The sequence below is a fragment of the Aethalodelphis obliquidens genome, unplaced genomic scaffold, assembly GCF_003676395.1.
Source record: "Aethalodelphis obliquidens isolate GAN/ISIS:26980383/991018 unplaced genomic scaffold, ASM367639v1 scaffold19, whole genome shotgun sequence".
NCBI classification, from domain to species: Eukaryota; Metazoa; Chordata; class Mammalia; order Artiodactyla; family Delphinidae; genus Aethalodelphis; species Aethalodelphis obliquidens.
The window spans coordinates 8,885,941-8,902,844 of NW_020837963.1; the positions used below are offsets into that span (position 1 = coordinate 8,885,941).

Genomic DNA, 16,904 nt, shown 5'->3' on the forward strand with positions numbered 1-16,904 from the left:
TCCAAACCTTCAGGGTCTAATTATTAGAAGTTGTAAGTTCTGAATTACAATAATGAGACTTTCCCATAAATGGAGGCCACCATTAAAATATTCTCAAACTTTAAGATGAAATAAATCAAGTGAAGCTAACTATTTTAGAGTTTTCTTAACAGATGGCCCTTTGAGTAAATGGGCAAAACAAAACTAATTGCTCCTCAATGTGATCCAACTTAAAACAAGGGTATTATTTGATGTTTTCACTATGTGAGACACTGAGCTGTGAATATTCACAGAAACACAGAGCAATATTTCTATCCTTGAGCAAACTAAAATTTAACTGAAGAGATGCATGAAAATATGATAATGATACCAATGAACGGTTGAGGATTGCCAAGTGAGTGCCAATGAGAATATATTTGATGAGATATCCGAGAAGGAAAGGGAAAACAGATTTGACTTGGATCTCAAAGATTGAGTTGGGTTCAGATACTTGTGCATTCAGCAAATATTTATTGAGGGTCTACTAAGTACCCCGCACCTAGGATAGAATGGTAAACAAATCCAGATAAGGGTCAGCCCTCATAAAGTATGAAAAAGCAAAGGAATCAGACAGGTGGGTGCAGAGCAGAGGGGTGGCAAAGCTGAACAGGTAGATGGGAGAGTATAAAGCCATGTTCAGAAGCTCAGTGAGAACATCAGTTATATAATAGGACATATGGTTACTAAAGGAGAATTATAGGAGAAAGAGATGGAGAGTGAATGACTTCATAAACCCAAGAAAGAAATACTCACTATATCTGATAAGAAATTTGAGAAATAATGCTGTATTCTGAGATTCCCAATAAAATCAGGTTAACCCTTAGTAAGTTTAGTAGTGAGAAATTGCTTTAAAGATGTACCTCACCATACTCATAAGGGACTTAAGATTGATGGACTCCATTGGTATCTTAATAAATGTTTCTAGATCCAAGACTAAATTCAGTAGAATATTTCCTGAAAGGATGAATAGAGATTACAATAAGCTGTCATCTGTGTCTCAAGCACCACTCTTTTTTTTTTTTTTTTTTCTGTACGCGGGCCTCTCACTGTTGTGGCCTCTCCCGTTGCGGAGCACAGGCTCCGGACATGCAGGCTCAGCGGCCATGGCTCGCGGGCCCAGCCGCTCCGTGGTATGTGGGATCTTCCCGCACCGGGACACGAACCCGTGTCCCCTGCATCGGCAGGCGGACTCTCAATCACTGTGCCACCAGGGAAGCCCATCAAGCACCACTCTCATACAGAAGTAGTATCTGTAAATCACGTTGAAGACTATCTCAAATCCTCAAATGCTGAGGCCAAGAGGAGAACAAAATACATAAGGGTTTGCTTCAAAGAAAGCAAAATTTGGTTCAAAGTGAATACAAAGAACTTTGCAGAATTTAGGATAAATCTAGCTGTTTTAAACTTGTACTTTTGATCTTCTCTTTGTTGAGAAGCTATATGCCTTAAAAATAACAATAGTTTAGATAGCCTTTGAGAACAAGAGTTTTATCTACAGAGCCAAAGTAAATTAGACTGACTAAATTAATGAGAAATAAACAACAAGGTAGCTCACTTGTGACTGTAAACAAAGGAATAAGAGTTGTTCATATTAACTTGAGTCGGTCAGTTTTTGCAATACTGGGCAAACTTTACGGGCTCCTCTTTTACCATAAATCTCCAAGCTTGTTTTTAAATCCCTTTTAAGTGTCTCTGTGTTAAATGTTGTCTGATGAGCACTGTATCTCTACTAGACTGGCAGCTCCATTAGGGCAGTGATGGGGAATGTTTTATTTACTTCTGTAAATCCAGTGATTCACAGTTTCTATTATATTAGTTTTGTTAAATGTTGGTGGATGACTGTAAGGTCTGGCCACATATTAAGTTGTGGAAACACAGAGTCACAGGGTTATATAATTTTACAAATGGAAAGAACTTTGATGATTACCTCTAATCCTTTCAACTTTGAGATTCAGAGCTTGAGAGCCAGTAATTTCCTTATCTCTTACTCTTGTTCTAGTTTTTTTTTTTTTTTTCATTTTAACATCTTTATTGGAGTACAATTGCTTTACAATGGTATGTTAGTTTCAGCTTCACAACAAAATGAATCAGTTATATATATACATATGTTCCCATATCTCTTCCCGCTTGCGTCTCCCTCCCTCCCACCCTCCCTATCCCACCCCTCCAGGTGGTCACAAAGCACCGAGCTGATCTCCCTCTGCTATGCGGCTGCTTCCCACTAGCTATCTACCTTACCTTTGGTAGTGTATATATGTCCATGCCTCTCTCTCGCTTTGTCACAGTTTACCCTTCCCCCTCCCCATAGCCTCATGTCCATTCTCTAGTAAGTCTGTGTCTTTATTCCTGTTTCACCCCTAGGTTTTTCATGACATTTTTTCCCCTTAAATTCCATATATATGTGTTAGCATACGGTATTTGTCTCTCTCTTTCTGACTTACTTCACTCTGTATGACAGACTCTAGGTCTATCCACCTCATTACAAATAGCTCAATTTCATTTCTTTTTATGGCTGAGTAATATTCCATTGTATATATGTGCCACATCTTCTTTATCCATTCATCCGATGATGGACACTTAGGTTGTTTCCATCTCCGGGCTATTGTAAATAGAGCTGCAATGAACATTTTGGTACATGACTCTTTTTGAATTTTAGTTTTCTCAGGGTATATGCCCAGTAGTGGGATTGCTGGGTCATATGGTAGTTCTATTTGTAGTTTTTTAAGGAACCTCCATACTGTTCTCCACAGTGGCTGTATCAATTTACATTCCCACCAACAGTGTAAGAGGGTTCCCTTTTCTCCAAACCCTCTCCAGCATTTATTGTTTGTAGATTTTTTGATGATGGCCATTCTGACTGGTGTGAGATGATACCTCATTGAAGTTTTGATTTGCATTTCTCTAATGATTAGTGATGTTGAGCATTCTTTCATGTGTTTGTTGGCAATCTGTATATCTTTGGAGAAATGTCTATTTAGGTCTTCTGCCCATTTTTGGATTGGGTCGTTTGTTTTTTTGTTATTAAGCTGCATGAGCTGCTTATAAATTTTGGAGATTAATCCTTTGTCAGTTGCTTCATTTGCAAATATTTTCTCCCATTCTGAGGATTGTCTTTTGGTGTTGTTTATGGTTTCCTTTGCTGCGCAAAAGCTTTTAAGTTTCATTAGGTCCCATTTGTTTAGTTTTGTTTTTATTTCCATTTCTCAAGGAGGTGGGTCAAAAAGGATCTTGCTGTGATTTATGTCATAGAGTGTCCTGCCTATGTTTTCCTCTAAGAGTTTGATAGTGTCTGGCTTTACATTTAGGTCTTTAATCCACTTTGAGTTTGTTTTTGTGTATGGTGTTAGGGAGTGTTCTAATTTCATTCTTTTACATGTAGCTGTCCAGTTTTCCCAGCACCATTTATTGAAGAGGCTGTCTTTTCTGCACTGAATATTCTTGCCTCTTTTATCAAAGATAAGGTGACCATATGTGCATGGGCTTATCTCTGGGCTTTCTATCCTGTTCCATTTATCTATATTTCTGCTTTTGTGCCAGTACCATACTGTCTTGATTACTGTAGCTTTGTAGTATAGTCTGAAGTCAGGAAGCCTGATTCCTCCAACTCCGTTTTTCGTTCTCAAGATTGCTTTAGCTATTCGGGGTCTTTTGTGTTTCCATACAAATTGTGAAATTTTTTGTTCTAGTTCTGTGAAAAATGCCAGTGGTAGTTTGATAGGAATTGCATTGAATCTATAGATTGCTTTGGGTAGTAGAGTCATTTTCACAATGTTGATTCTTCCAATCCAAGAACATGGTATATCTCTCCATCTATTTGTATCATCTTTAATTTCTTTCATCAGTGTCTTATAATTTTCTGCATACAGGTCTTTTGTCTCCTTAGGTAGGTTTATTCCTAGATATTTTATTCTTTTTGTTGCAGTGGTAAATGGCAGTGTTTTCTTGATTTCACTTTCAGATTTTTCATCCTTAGTGTATAGGAATGCCAGAGATTTCTGTGCATTAATTTTGTATCCTGCTACTTTACCAAATTCATTGATTAGCTCTAGTAGTTTTCTGGTAGCATCTTTAGGATTCTCTATGTATTAGTATCATGTCATCTGCAAACAGTGACAGCTTTACTTCTTCTTTTCCGATTTGGCTTCCTTTTATTTCCTTTTCTTCTCTGATTGCTGTGGCTAAAACTTCCAAAACTATGTTGAATAAGAGTGGTGAGAGTGGGCAACCTTGTCTTGTTCCTGATCTTAGTGGAAATGCTTTTAGTTTTTCACTATTGAGGACGATGTTGGCTGTGGGTTTGTCATATATGGCCTTTATTATGTTGAGGAAAGTTCCCTCTATGCCTACTTTCTGCAGGGTTTTTATTATAAATGGGTGTTGAATTTTGTCAAAAGCTTTCTCTGCATCTATTGAGATGATCATATGGTTTTTCTCCTTCAATTTGTTAATATGGTGTATCACGTTGTGTGTTAGCATATGGTATTTGTTTTTCTATTTCTGACTTAGTTGACTCTGTATGACAGACTCCAGGTCCATCCACTCTACTACAAATAACTCAATTTCGTTTATTTTTATAGCTGAGTAATATTCCATTGTATATACATGCCACATATTCTTTATCCATTCATCTGTCGATGGACACTTAGGTTGCTTCCATGTCCTGGCTATTGTAAATAGAGCTTCAGTGAACATTGTGGTACACGACTCTTTTTGAATTACCAGGGCTCATTCTTGATCCATCCCTTTCCCTCACAACCCACACTCAACCTTCAACAAGTCCTATGATTATGCCTCAGAATATATCTAGCATCTCTCTTTTTCTCTATTCTCACTGTTATCTCACTTTCCCAAGCTGCGGAACAGAGCACTGTGCACCTGTTATCAATCCCAGGGGAGGATTCCAGACACTTCTGTCCACTGTGTCTTGGTATCAGAATTGCCAAGGAAAACAACACAGCCAAGCACTGGCTGGAACAATGCTTTATTCACATAGAAGAAACAGAGCAAGTTCAGCTCCAGTAGTGGGCAGTGTTCCCCCATGGTCAGTGTTCCCCGCAAAGCTGATGCTGGGCAATCAGTCTACCTGCACCCCTCTGCACCGCAGTAGAAAAAACCCAAAACCCTGCTGTGGAGTTTGAAATACTGAAGATGGGGGATGTGCCTGAGGGTCAATGACCTACACACCTAATCAGAACAAAGGAACATTCATTGAGTAAGAAATGGAAAGATATCCTCACACAAGGTGATAGGCCAGCACAGGCTATGTGAACTTTTTATTCCTTGGTAACGAAGTGTTCCAGGCCCAGCGAGGGGAGTCAAAAGGAGGCTAGCACGACACTGCCTTTCCCAAAACAGACCCAGTTTTCTTTCACTTCAACTACTGTTAAGTTTGTAAGATTCCTGCTTTCAGTCTTACCTTCACCTCTGACCTACCCCCACTAACTATCCTCTACATAGCAACAAGAATGGTCTTCAAAAAATGTATATCCAGTCATGTAATTTCCGTGATCAAAATTCCTTAATAACTTCTCAATGTAACTGAAATGAAATACAAACTTACCAAGGTGGTATAAGGTGTCTGAATTATCTGTATTATATGACATATCCAGTCTAATCTTTTGCTATCCTCCCTTTTGCCCACTGCTCTTCAAAGCTCATTTTTTACTTATTGAACCATGCTTTTTAAGGAATATTTATTTTTATATTCAAAGATCATAAGATCAGGAAAGATCATAAACAAGCTTGGAAGTAATGTTATTCGTGGTTCTATAAAAAGTGTGTAAGTACTCTCATACTTGAGACTAATGCTATCCTGAAGGAGTATTTTGCTTCCTACCACACATACCTGTACCCCATGCCTGGTCCCTTAGGAGCAGGGAAGAAAATCTCTCTCTGACTGCCCACGCATGCCCTTTTCCCACCTTATTCTCAGTCCAAGTATCAGATGATGCAACTGGGCCCATGAAAATGACTCCACAACTGCAAGGTTTTCAGGAAGGATGATTTACTATTCTCTAATTTACTGACATTCTTCTACAGCCAGATGATTGCTGGGGATTAGGTATACAGAGAGATATGTTGCAATAAATAACTACTTCACATTCTTGTGGTGGATATTGATTCTGGTGAGTATGAGACAAATCCCAAAGCATGAATTTGGGCATCAGACATTTTTTTTTTTTTCATTTGAACAGTTCATTCTATCAGGGATATTTTGTTACCTGGGTCAAGCTACAAAATTTTGGTAATTCTTTAAAAAGTTTGATTTCCTCAGGGTCTTAGTAGAGAAGGTGGAAAATCATACACATTCAGCAATGAAGCAGACATATTTTGACTTTCCATTTTCATTGTACAAATGCACAGCATGCAAATGTGTTCCATTAGCTCCAATTTTCTCCCAGTAGGTACTTCCAAATCAAAGTTAAAATTATACGGATTTACCAGCAGTTTTTAATCGAAATGATTATTTCTGCTGGGGTTCCTTGATTCTTATGTTACAGATGGATTTTGTGGGGAGAACAAATAATACTGGTGGAAAAAAAAGAAAAAAATAGTACTGGAATTATGAGAGAAAAAATTGAATCTTTTGATGTATTTGATGTGACTCTTAGCTATTATCAATAGCTAAGCTTTAATTAATTATATACTGAAATAGAAGTATTGAGCTGAAACTACTCTCTCCGCTGCCTCCTTTTATTGAAAACTTGTTCCATTTAGGTTTCTCCTTTCTTTGGTCTATGTCTACAAGTTTTGAATATACGATTCAGTCACATATTTTTGACAGGAAAAAAATCATTCATATTGAAAGGAGGGTGATCCTATGTAACAAACTGAGAGTGAAAAATGTTGCCAGGGAACTTCAGTAGGGCCCTTTACAGCCATGTAGAGACTATATATTATACATTATATAGTGCCTCATATGTATTCAATCAAAGCTACTGGTAATAAGAAAAATAAACATCTGGGTTAATAGATTAACAGCTAGAAGATCATTTAATCCTTTGGATAATATGCTCAATTAAAAGTTTGAAACAGTTATAACCTGATGGATTCTTGTTTCAGTGACCTTTGAAACTCATTGGATAATCTCTTGCTAAGTTTTTCTGCTTATGGGCTCCCCTTTATTGGGGCTTTGCCATGTTTCACTCAAGAAATATGATGAATATGAATCTTACACTCCTCCTCTAGGTTTCCAAAATCCAGAAAAGCCCTTTGACAAAAGCTAGCATTGATCGTTCATCATTATATTTCTCAGGCAGTTAGGATGATGCCTGCCACATATGAGGTGCCCGATAAATGTTGATTGATTGTATTAGTCTGAGTTCTCCAGAGAAACTCACGTGATTATGGAGGCTGAGAAGTCCTCCTGCATTTGGCAAGCTGGAGACCTAGTAAAGCAGATGATGTAAATTCCAGTTCAAGTCCCAGTCTGAAGGCATGAGAAACCCGATGTCCCAGCTCAAAGAAAGTCAGGCAGAGAGAATGAATCCTGTCTTACTCCACCTTTTTGTTCTCTTCAGGCCTTCGATGGATTGGATAAGCCCTACCCACATTGGGGAGGACAGTCTGCTTTGCTCAGTGTACTGATTTAAATGTTAATCTCATCCAGAAACACCCTCACAGATACACCCAGAATAATGTTTAACCAAAACTCTTAGCACCCCATGGCCTACTTACATCCACAAATAAAATTAGCCACAACATTGACTGACTGAATAAATGAATGAAAGCATACTTTGGAAATTCCCATAAGATGATATAATCAGTGCTGGTAGGGCTTTGTGGCAGGGTTATCAGGAGAACATAGATAAAGTAGGGAAGGGCTGGTGACAGTTATATGATGTAAAACAAAATATCATACAACTTTAAGAGCTTGCTTTTCTGTTATTTGGGTGATTTGCCTGCCTTGAGTTAAGCACAGTTTACAAGTAGGCCTAACAGATATTAGCCGCATCCATAATCAACTTTCATGAATGTTGTGACCGTTTGTTAGCCATGCGTAATGCGATTTAAGCTTGATGGAAAGCCTGAGACTGAATTCTGTAAAACTATTCATAACTATTGATTATAAAACAATGTCAGGTTTTGTAATAAGGATTTTATCTGCAGAGTAGAGAATGACAATGAAGTTATCGTCAGAACCTGTGGAGGTAAACATCACTTCATGAAATCGATATACTCTGAATAGTTTTTTTACAATTCACACTGAATAGAATACACTAAAAAGAGGGTTAGAATCATTAGCAAAATATCCTTTTGTATATTTTAAGATGTGCTTGTTTTAGGGAAAAAAATGAGAAAAATAACTTTCTCCCTTTAAAAAATATTTATTAACATAATTTTATATGGTCATATAATGTTAAGTACAGTGGATATACCATAATTTGCTTAAGAAATCACCAGTTGTACAATTAGCCCATTTTCTATTGTTCACTGTTTTCTTTTCTTTTTTATTTATTTGGGGGGGATTTATTTACTTTTTATATTGTTTACTATTTTAAATAATGCTGTACTGAATAATTGTGTGTGTGTGTATATATGTATATATATATCCTTTTCCTTCATATATTTATGGAAAGATTCCTAGAAGTGGAGTTCTTGGGTTAAATTATTATGGTGCACATTGACAAATCACTTTTCAAAGGTAGCATATCAACTCATGCTTTCAGAATTACTGTTCATAATTTTTTGAAATCATTGCAACCTCAATAGGCTAAAGTGCTATATTATTTTCAGTTTTTGATTACTAATGAACATTTTTCTACATTAGAAGTTTGTCCTTCAAAGAATTCCTATAGAAAATCTTATAGTAAAGTAAAACAAGCAAACAAACAACTCTGTTTGGTCTGCATGATGAGAATGAGTTTCCATTCGGCTTAATACATATATACAGGTAAAAGGCTAGTTTCAGTCATCAAAGAGATGGTGATACAGGTAGGAGAAAATGTAGCTGCCACTGTACAGGGGATGCCATCTAGCTCTTCCTTGAAGAAGGATTCTATTCTAACCTTCACGTACAATAATGGCATTGATGTTCAATATAATTTGATTAGATTTTATGAAGAATCTCTCTCCAGGAAGACAATACCATGTGAGTTTGAGGAAGAGGTGGTAAAGCTCACTTCATTATTCAATCTTGTGCCGGGAAATATATGTTGTATAATAGCCCAGAAGGATGAAAAAAAAGCTTTTAACACGCTACCCAGAAAAATGCTTCCACAGTCTGCCTCTGTTTGACCCTGGCGTTAACAAAAGACATGGATGGGCCAAGCCAAATCATTCTTGACTGGTAGCAGGTAATGAAGTCAAGAGATGCCAACAGAGTTGTTAGTTACGTGGGTGTAGTTCATACCTGAAAACAGTCTCCAGGGGAAGGTTAGGTGGGGCCTGAAATCCAGCTCTGGATTTGCTAGCCAACCCCACGGGCTACCTTTTTAAACTCATCCCTTCAAAGGTGGCACCCTTTTCCAATTCTTATAAAGGTGTCACGTTGGCTACCAGAGGCCATAAGGATGTTACTAAGAAGGATGACTTGGAGAATCCCGAATTGCTGCTCCATAGATTTGAAGGCCAAGAACCTAGCAAGGCTACTTGATGAGGTTGGGGATAGATCTGCATTCACACTGGCTCTTGATCACTCACAGCAGTCCCAAAATGACCACTTGGTTCTAAGTCTTATATATAATCAAGTTTTCAGAGATCTGGGAAAATACCAGCCCTTTAGAGTATTTATATTGAACAAACCCCAAGCGTGATTCTGAAAAAGACTTCTTTGATGACATTTCTCATTGACTGTTTTTTGCCAAGGAAATGAGTTCATTATGTGCTGCTTATCTTGCAGAGCTGGACAAACGACTGTGTAATTTGCCTACAGGTTTCTTTCCCTTGCACACTTCTTCTGTTACATCCTTCTGAGTTCAACTAATTGGCCACATGGATGTTTCTCATAAGATCACACACTGAAGGAGTGTGGCCGGTACCCGACAGACACGCTTCCTAAACTTGTTTTGTAATGCCACATTCCAGCCATGGCTCTTTAGCCAACTACCTAGGAGTCTGTAATTTCACCAGTGAAAATGAAGTTGCTAAAACAAAAACAAAAACCTGGGGGAAAACGTTAGGTGGGAAATGATCACTCTCAGAGGGACATACGGAAATATGCTTGTAACATATTCTAAGAACCCTTTATTGGTCTTCTGGCTTCTGAAAAGCAACCAGATCTAGAAAACTTCTCTTTGGATTATGTCTATTCTCTTCCTCTGAGCTAATTTGAAAATTAAAAGGGGGCAAACAAGGTCTGGCTTTGAAGGGAGGTGGCTGTGAAGCTTTAATTTGGAGCGAACAAAGCATCTACTTCAGCTCTCCTCTGGCAGTTACAGGATATTACCACATTGCTGAATATTTAAAAGCAAGAGAGATTTCCAATCCCAAGGTCCGTCCCCCAATTGATAAGTCTATTTTTATTAAATGAACTTTAATTACTTAATAATTAGACCTTCCGTAGGAGGAGATGTGGACCCTGATAGTCTGCCAAAGAGGCCAGAGGGCAAATCAGAAGAATGTACCATTTTGAGATTCAAATTTCAAAGAAGGAATAGGCCCAATCTGAGGGTGTTGTGGGTGGAGGAGAGGCCTCCCAGGAGGAGGAGAGTCCTGGCAGAAACCTGGAATGCTTTGTTTCCACTTTTGCTTAAAAAACAAAGTAGCTTAGAATTAAATGAACAAGAGTGCATGTCTAAGCTATTCAAACTTTCTGACTATCTGGATCTGAATGAAAGATTTCTCCTAGTCTATGTGATGCGTGTGTGCATGGGTAGAAGAGTGCGGAGAGACTATTGTTCTCGTTATTTTAATTCTCGGAGCCTCACACTTTTGACGTCCCTGAAGATTTAGCGGCATTCGTTGCCATGGTGATTTTCTACCTCATTTTTTTTAGCATCACAAAGGAAAAGCCCAAATGAGAAATGTTTGCTGCTTTGCTGTTAACATTTCTGCTGCCCTGGTGACAGCCAACAGTTTGGTTGTGCCTAGCTCCTGAAACAAATCTGTATTGGCCAGAGCCTGATTGATGGCTGGAGCCATTGCCCTGCTTGTCCCAGCTGGGTGGGAGCTGGTCCTGAGACCACTGATAACTTTGTTTCCGGGGACAGTGATTTGAAGGAAGACGGGGAAATCTCATTCGAAATATCACTGTTTCACAATTTAAACTTACGGGCCTTAGATAAAATTTTCATGGATGCGCTAGACATCGCTTCCCCCCCCACCCCCTCACAATCTTTTCAAATGAAAGGCTGCATGGGTTGACTTTATGTGCTTATTAGGCTCAGCTCTTTTTCACTTTCCCTGAATAAATCCTTGTTTTCTCCCTCTCTTTACGCTCTTCTTCCTAGATTTCCCAGTGTATAAGAGCCTGGGATATTTGCCTAAACTAATTATCTGACCAATCATACATACTTTCTCATTAGACATATATATGATGGACAATTATATGCCATGCACGGTGCTGAGTGCTCAGGGTACAGAATAAACCAGAACCAGCTCTGCTTTTGTGGAATTTACGGATTAGCTGGGAAGATGGCTATTAAATGAACTCCACAGTTAATAAGTTATAACTGAAGTAAATGTTGCAAAGGGGACCTACAAGAATAATTGGTTCTATCTCGATTTGGGGGAGGCCCCTCTGAGGAGGTGAGAATTCTGATACTGTGTTGGTACTATGAAATCCCAGGTAATTAGGCACCCGATAGTATAGTAAGTAAATGTTCTAGAAAAGAATTGTAGTTATGGCTGTTTATCAGGCCTTGGGTAACATTTAACAAAGTAACCTATATAAATAGACACTTAATGAATGTTTTTAGTGTAAAAATTAGTGTTAGAGAATTAGGAAGTATCCTTTACAAAAATCGAAATAAACAGGGTGAGACCCATTTCTCCTCGGTACTCTCATAGTGGCTATATATCTCTTGCTAACAACATTTAATGCTTATTATACAACTGTAATTAGGATAGTTAACATCAATAAAACTTCTGATGCTGAAGCCCAGGCACTTTTACTATTAGTAGCTTATAAAATTTAAGTTCTAAGTGTCTATGTTTATCATTTCTAGGACAGGGGATAAAATGGAGTTCCCATATACGCGTGCCTGATCTTTCCATATGTAAAACAACGTGTTCTTTCTTTATTATGGTTCCTGAACTGACCCCGCACTAATAGGTGCTGGTCTTTGTTAATGTACAGAGGTGCGAGTAATGTGTAACCCTGTCAGTTAGCTGGGATGAGACACTTCCAACAAGTCCAGCTGTCTTAGAATCCTGGACCAGGCTAGGTGTGAAGGTAGGAACCTTGAGTATAATTCATTCTGGGAAACAGACTTTCCCCAAGGCTAATAATGAAAGGCCTCCATGGAAACAACCAGGCATAGGTTTGTGTGCTATTTTTAATTGCACAATACTTCAGGCTGAAGTTTGTCTGTAAAAATTCAGTCTGGGGCAGAATATACTTACTAAACAGAGTTTTCTAGTATTGTGCTGATACTTGGGGGTTGAAGAGTCAGGAAGTAGTTATATTAAACAAAAAACTCCTTTGGGGACATTTTCACTTAGATTGGGGAAATAGGGTATTTTAAGAAGTATCATTCAGGACAAAACCTGTTTTTAAACCATCATACATAATGTAAACATTTGAATGAGTTTCTTTCCCTTTCCAGTTCCATCTATGAAGTGGAGACTGTAATACTTGAAGAGCTGTTGTTAGGATTAAAGGAGTTAATTTATAAAGGAGCTTAGAATAGTGTCAGTGATAAAACTCAGGTCTCCTGTGTCATTGGTCTGGATCCAGCAGCTCTCCAGGGAATCACATTGCATGGGGGTTGAATTGATGTTGTCATATGTAAAACCCTGAGACCAACCTTGAGGGTTGATTTAGGGTTTTCTGTTTGTTCTTTGGGTTTTTCATTTCATTTTGTTTTGGTACCATTTCTCTGTTTACCAACTGATATCAAATGGAGGCAAGGAGCAACAATTAAAAAAACAAACAAACAAAAAACCCCCCTGTCTGTTCTTGTCCGAAAGTGGGACATTCCCAAGGAGAAGAGAAAGGTTCCACTTGGTTCCTAAAATCACCAAAAGCCCCATCCTAGAATTCAGCCCAGTTGGTTGATGCCAAGGGAAAAAGGCATCTTTTTAATGGATAGAGATGATCGGTCGCTATTTATGGTTTTATGGTGGCCTTGAACGTCTCTATTCTGTAAAAAAAAAGGCCAAGGTAATCTGGCACCCAGGTGTTATTCACTATCCTAAACTGCCACAGAGTATGTTAGAAAGTGATACACCAACACTCAAATGTAGTTATCAAAATTTTCATGCTTGTAATAGTCTACTTAGACATAGAACCTCAGTAAACATTTGTGTTTTTTTTCTTTCAGTAGATATTTGATATATTCTATGGACTGAAAAAACACATATACAAACATATAAACACTTGTCAGCCTTTTATTTATACAGTCAACTATGTCATTCTGTCTTAAGTTATAAGTTCTGTAAAAATTCAAAAGATTAAGAGATGATTTCTGGTAAGTAAGACTAAGGAAAAGAGGATTTTTTTGACTTAGTACTTTAAGAATGATGACAGATTTGATAGGGAGATGTTAGGGGAGAAGGTATACTTCTTAAGAGGAAATTTCATGAGAAATACAATCAAGAGGGAGCCAGGTATAGACCTGTTCAATAAATCCAAGAATTCTTTCGTAGGAATTGTGGAAGATGAGCCTGGAAGGAACACTGTATTAGATTCTTGGGTACCAGGATTTAGGGTATGAGACAATATTAGAAAATGGAATGTTAGAGTTTCTTGAGTGAAAAAAAACAAAAAAACTTTGGTGATTTAGAAACGCTCCTCTTTTGACTATGTTTAGAATGGATTTAGGTAAGAAAAGAGTAGTGATAGGAATACCATTCATGTTATGATTACAGTCTATCAAATGTGATCTAATGAGTTGAACCAGGCTTTTTCCATGAGCAGGCTCTTGATGAGCGGGTAGCTATTTTTCATGAAGATCTCATTAAAATTATACGTGTATCTTTGTATTGCATTAGAGCCTTAAATGACTCTTATGAAAATACTGTATTTCGTTCTTATGAGTTACAGTGAGTTTAATGTTCATAAGTAGGTGTTCATACTCTGCCTTGAAAATATAGTACTAAGTTGATAGCCTATAACTTCTTCTTTTAATACTGTTGCTGGTTTGTTGCACGACCACGAGATGAGAGTGATCAAAGACAGCACAATACTGGAAGCATTAATTCAAGCCGTATAGAACCTCGTAAACCTAGAATTTCTTTTTGATGCTTGGAGTTTCCTTTGTAGAGACACAAAGAAAAAGCTACAAATCATGTTTATAATTTCTCACTATATCAAATAATCAACTATTTGAAGTTTTCAAACATCGCATCATTAAATTTTAAGCGGTAATTCCAACCCCCTGTTTATTAAAATCTAAAATAACCATAGTGATTAAGCATGTGGAACAATAGCCAACTCCATTAAGCCCAATTATATTAATATATAATCTCATGCCTCATCTATGATTCTTCCAGCTAGATGAAGTTTATATAAAGGAACCAACTGTTGAGTATCAACAACTGTTGATACAACCAACTGTTAATTTGAATTACTCTTTCATTTTATGTTTTATTCTATGCTCTGGAACTCTTTAGGTGAATTTTGTGAATACCACAGACATTCAGATGTAAAATACATATTTAGAATTTTATCCAGTGTATGTAACTTGTACAGGAATATATATCTGAATATATAGAAGTATCCAGATATTTTATCAACTTATCAAAAATATTTTATTCTTACCTCCTTTGTGTAAAATGTATAACTTGTATGTGTGGGTAAATTACTCCCAACGGTGTTTCCTTAACTATAAAATAAAATGGTAGGGATGTGAAGACCAAGAAGAAAGCTATTAAGGAAACAAGTCAGAAACGTATTTGAAAAATATCTTGACATACATAACCGTCACAACATCTGGACACTACTCATTGCAGATTTGCCTTGTGTAGTATATATAAACCATTCGCTGTTCAAGTATATGCTTTAAATGCATACCAAAGCCAATCAGTAGTAGATTAATGTGGCTTCTTTTGAATACTCTCAAGATTATACGCTACAGACAGCCTGGAAATTGGACTTTGAACAATGAGCTAGGGCACAAGTTAATGGATTCCTTTTGATCTTCATTCAGTGGTGGATCCAGCATAGTATAGATTATTTCCAGTTAACTAAATGAGAAGAATAAAATTAGGCATGTGGTTTGCTCCCACTGTAGACACATCTGTACTGTTGAGACAGATAGCTCCATGGATCTGGATTCCAGATGAGTAATTTTAATACCTAAGTGTAGGATATATTTCCATTGATAAATTAACATATGCATCAAAATTCATATTTCTCTTTGGTCTAGAATCAATTGTCCTTGCTAAACCATGGTGCCACATCTCCAGATCTGTAGGTCTGTTTATGAGTGTGGCGGTAGTGAGTGGGTAGACCACCTTTGGCAACTTAAATCTATTCCGTATGTGATACTGATGTAATTTCCTTTTTCATAGATTCAGTTACCCTGTGGCTCAAAAGACTAATCCCTGAAAGGGACATGAAATGCTACCTTAGCCTAGGGTATGAGGCTTCTCTACAGCATTTCTGATTGTCTCTCATATTAAATTATAATGTTTTAACCTAGGTCATTTTGCCTTTGCCCTTTTCACTCCAGCAAAATTTTTATCAGATTATAGGGAAAGTTAGGTTTGTGAGAATTAATGGACCCCAAATAAACCTAACAGTAGTTAAAGCTGAACGCATTAGAATTTGTTATTGATTAAATACTGGTAGAAAGTTTCTTGACAAAATTTAAACTGAGACCTAGGAAACTTTGACCTACTTATAATCTGTAAAAGAAAAATCGCAGTAATGCAAATATGATCAGAAAAACTTGACATGAAACTCAAACTGATGAAGGAATCAAATTTTATTGTGAAATGCACATACAGGGAAACCAGTTCCAGTAAAATTAAAATATTGGAATATAACTGTGATGGATAGAACACAAATGAAGAAATTAAAATGAGTTAATTGGATTAACTCTAGAAAGTAAATTGCCAAGGATCCATCAGTGGTGACGTAACTCATTCAAATATGTTTGTTCGTAATCACAAAAAATGTTTTCACGGTCAGAGAACTAGGGTCACAAATATCCATCTGTTCATAAAAGGGGGTTCAAGAGGGCAGGCTCCAGATACCTTCTACCCTTCTCATATACCGCATCATGATGAAGGAGGCTTCTCTCTCACCATTCTTCATGCTCAGTGATAGCCAGTTTATTTATTCTTTTGTCTTTTCATTTTCCCCTGCGTTTGCTTAATCATCCATATGGATGCATCTTTTTTACATGTTATTTCAAATGAACATCATAGTCGTCGTATTTGTTGAATTCGCTACTATCCCATTTTATAGCCCAAAGAAATGAAACAGGTTACCAAAGGACTCACACAGAGTAGGTGGCCCAGCCAGACTAGAAACACAAACTAGTCTAATTCCAACTTAAGCATTTTTTCATTTCACCACAGCTATAACTGGCAAATACTGATGGTCATTTACCTTAAGGAGTCAGCCCATGAAAGACTGTTCTTTTTTACTATAATTTCAAGACTCATCTTTCTTGAAACTGCGCTGGGTTATGTCATATGGCCAGTCCTTCATAAATCCCCATAACTTCGTAGTCCTTTGTCCAAAGTTGGCTAACAGTAAGAGCATAGGATGAGAATTTGGAAGAACCAGGTCCCCTTGGCAGGATTACATTGTAGTAACTGTGTGAATGCATGTG

General features: G+C 37.4%; 1 protein-coding gene across 1 annotated transcript in view; it reads left to right on the plus strand.

Annotated features, from left to right (window-relative positions):
- Positions 1-16,904, plus strand: part of DCC (DCC netrin 1 receptor) — a 1,156,455-nt gene that overhangs the window by 491,836 nt on the left and 647,715 nt on the right. The gene's annotated exons all lie outside the window — the stretch shown is intronic.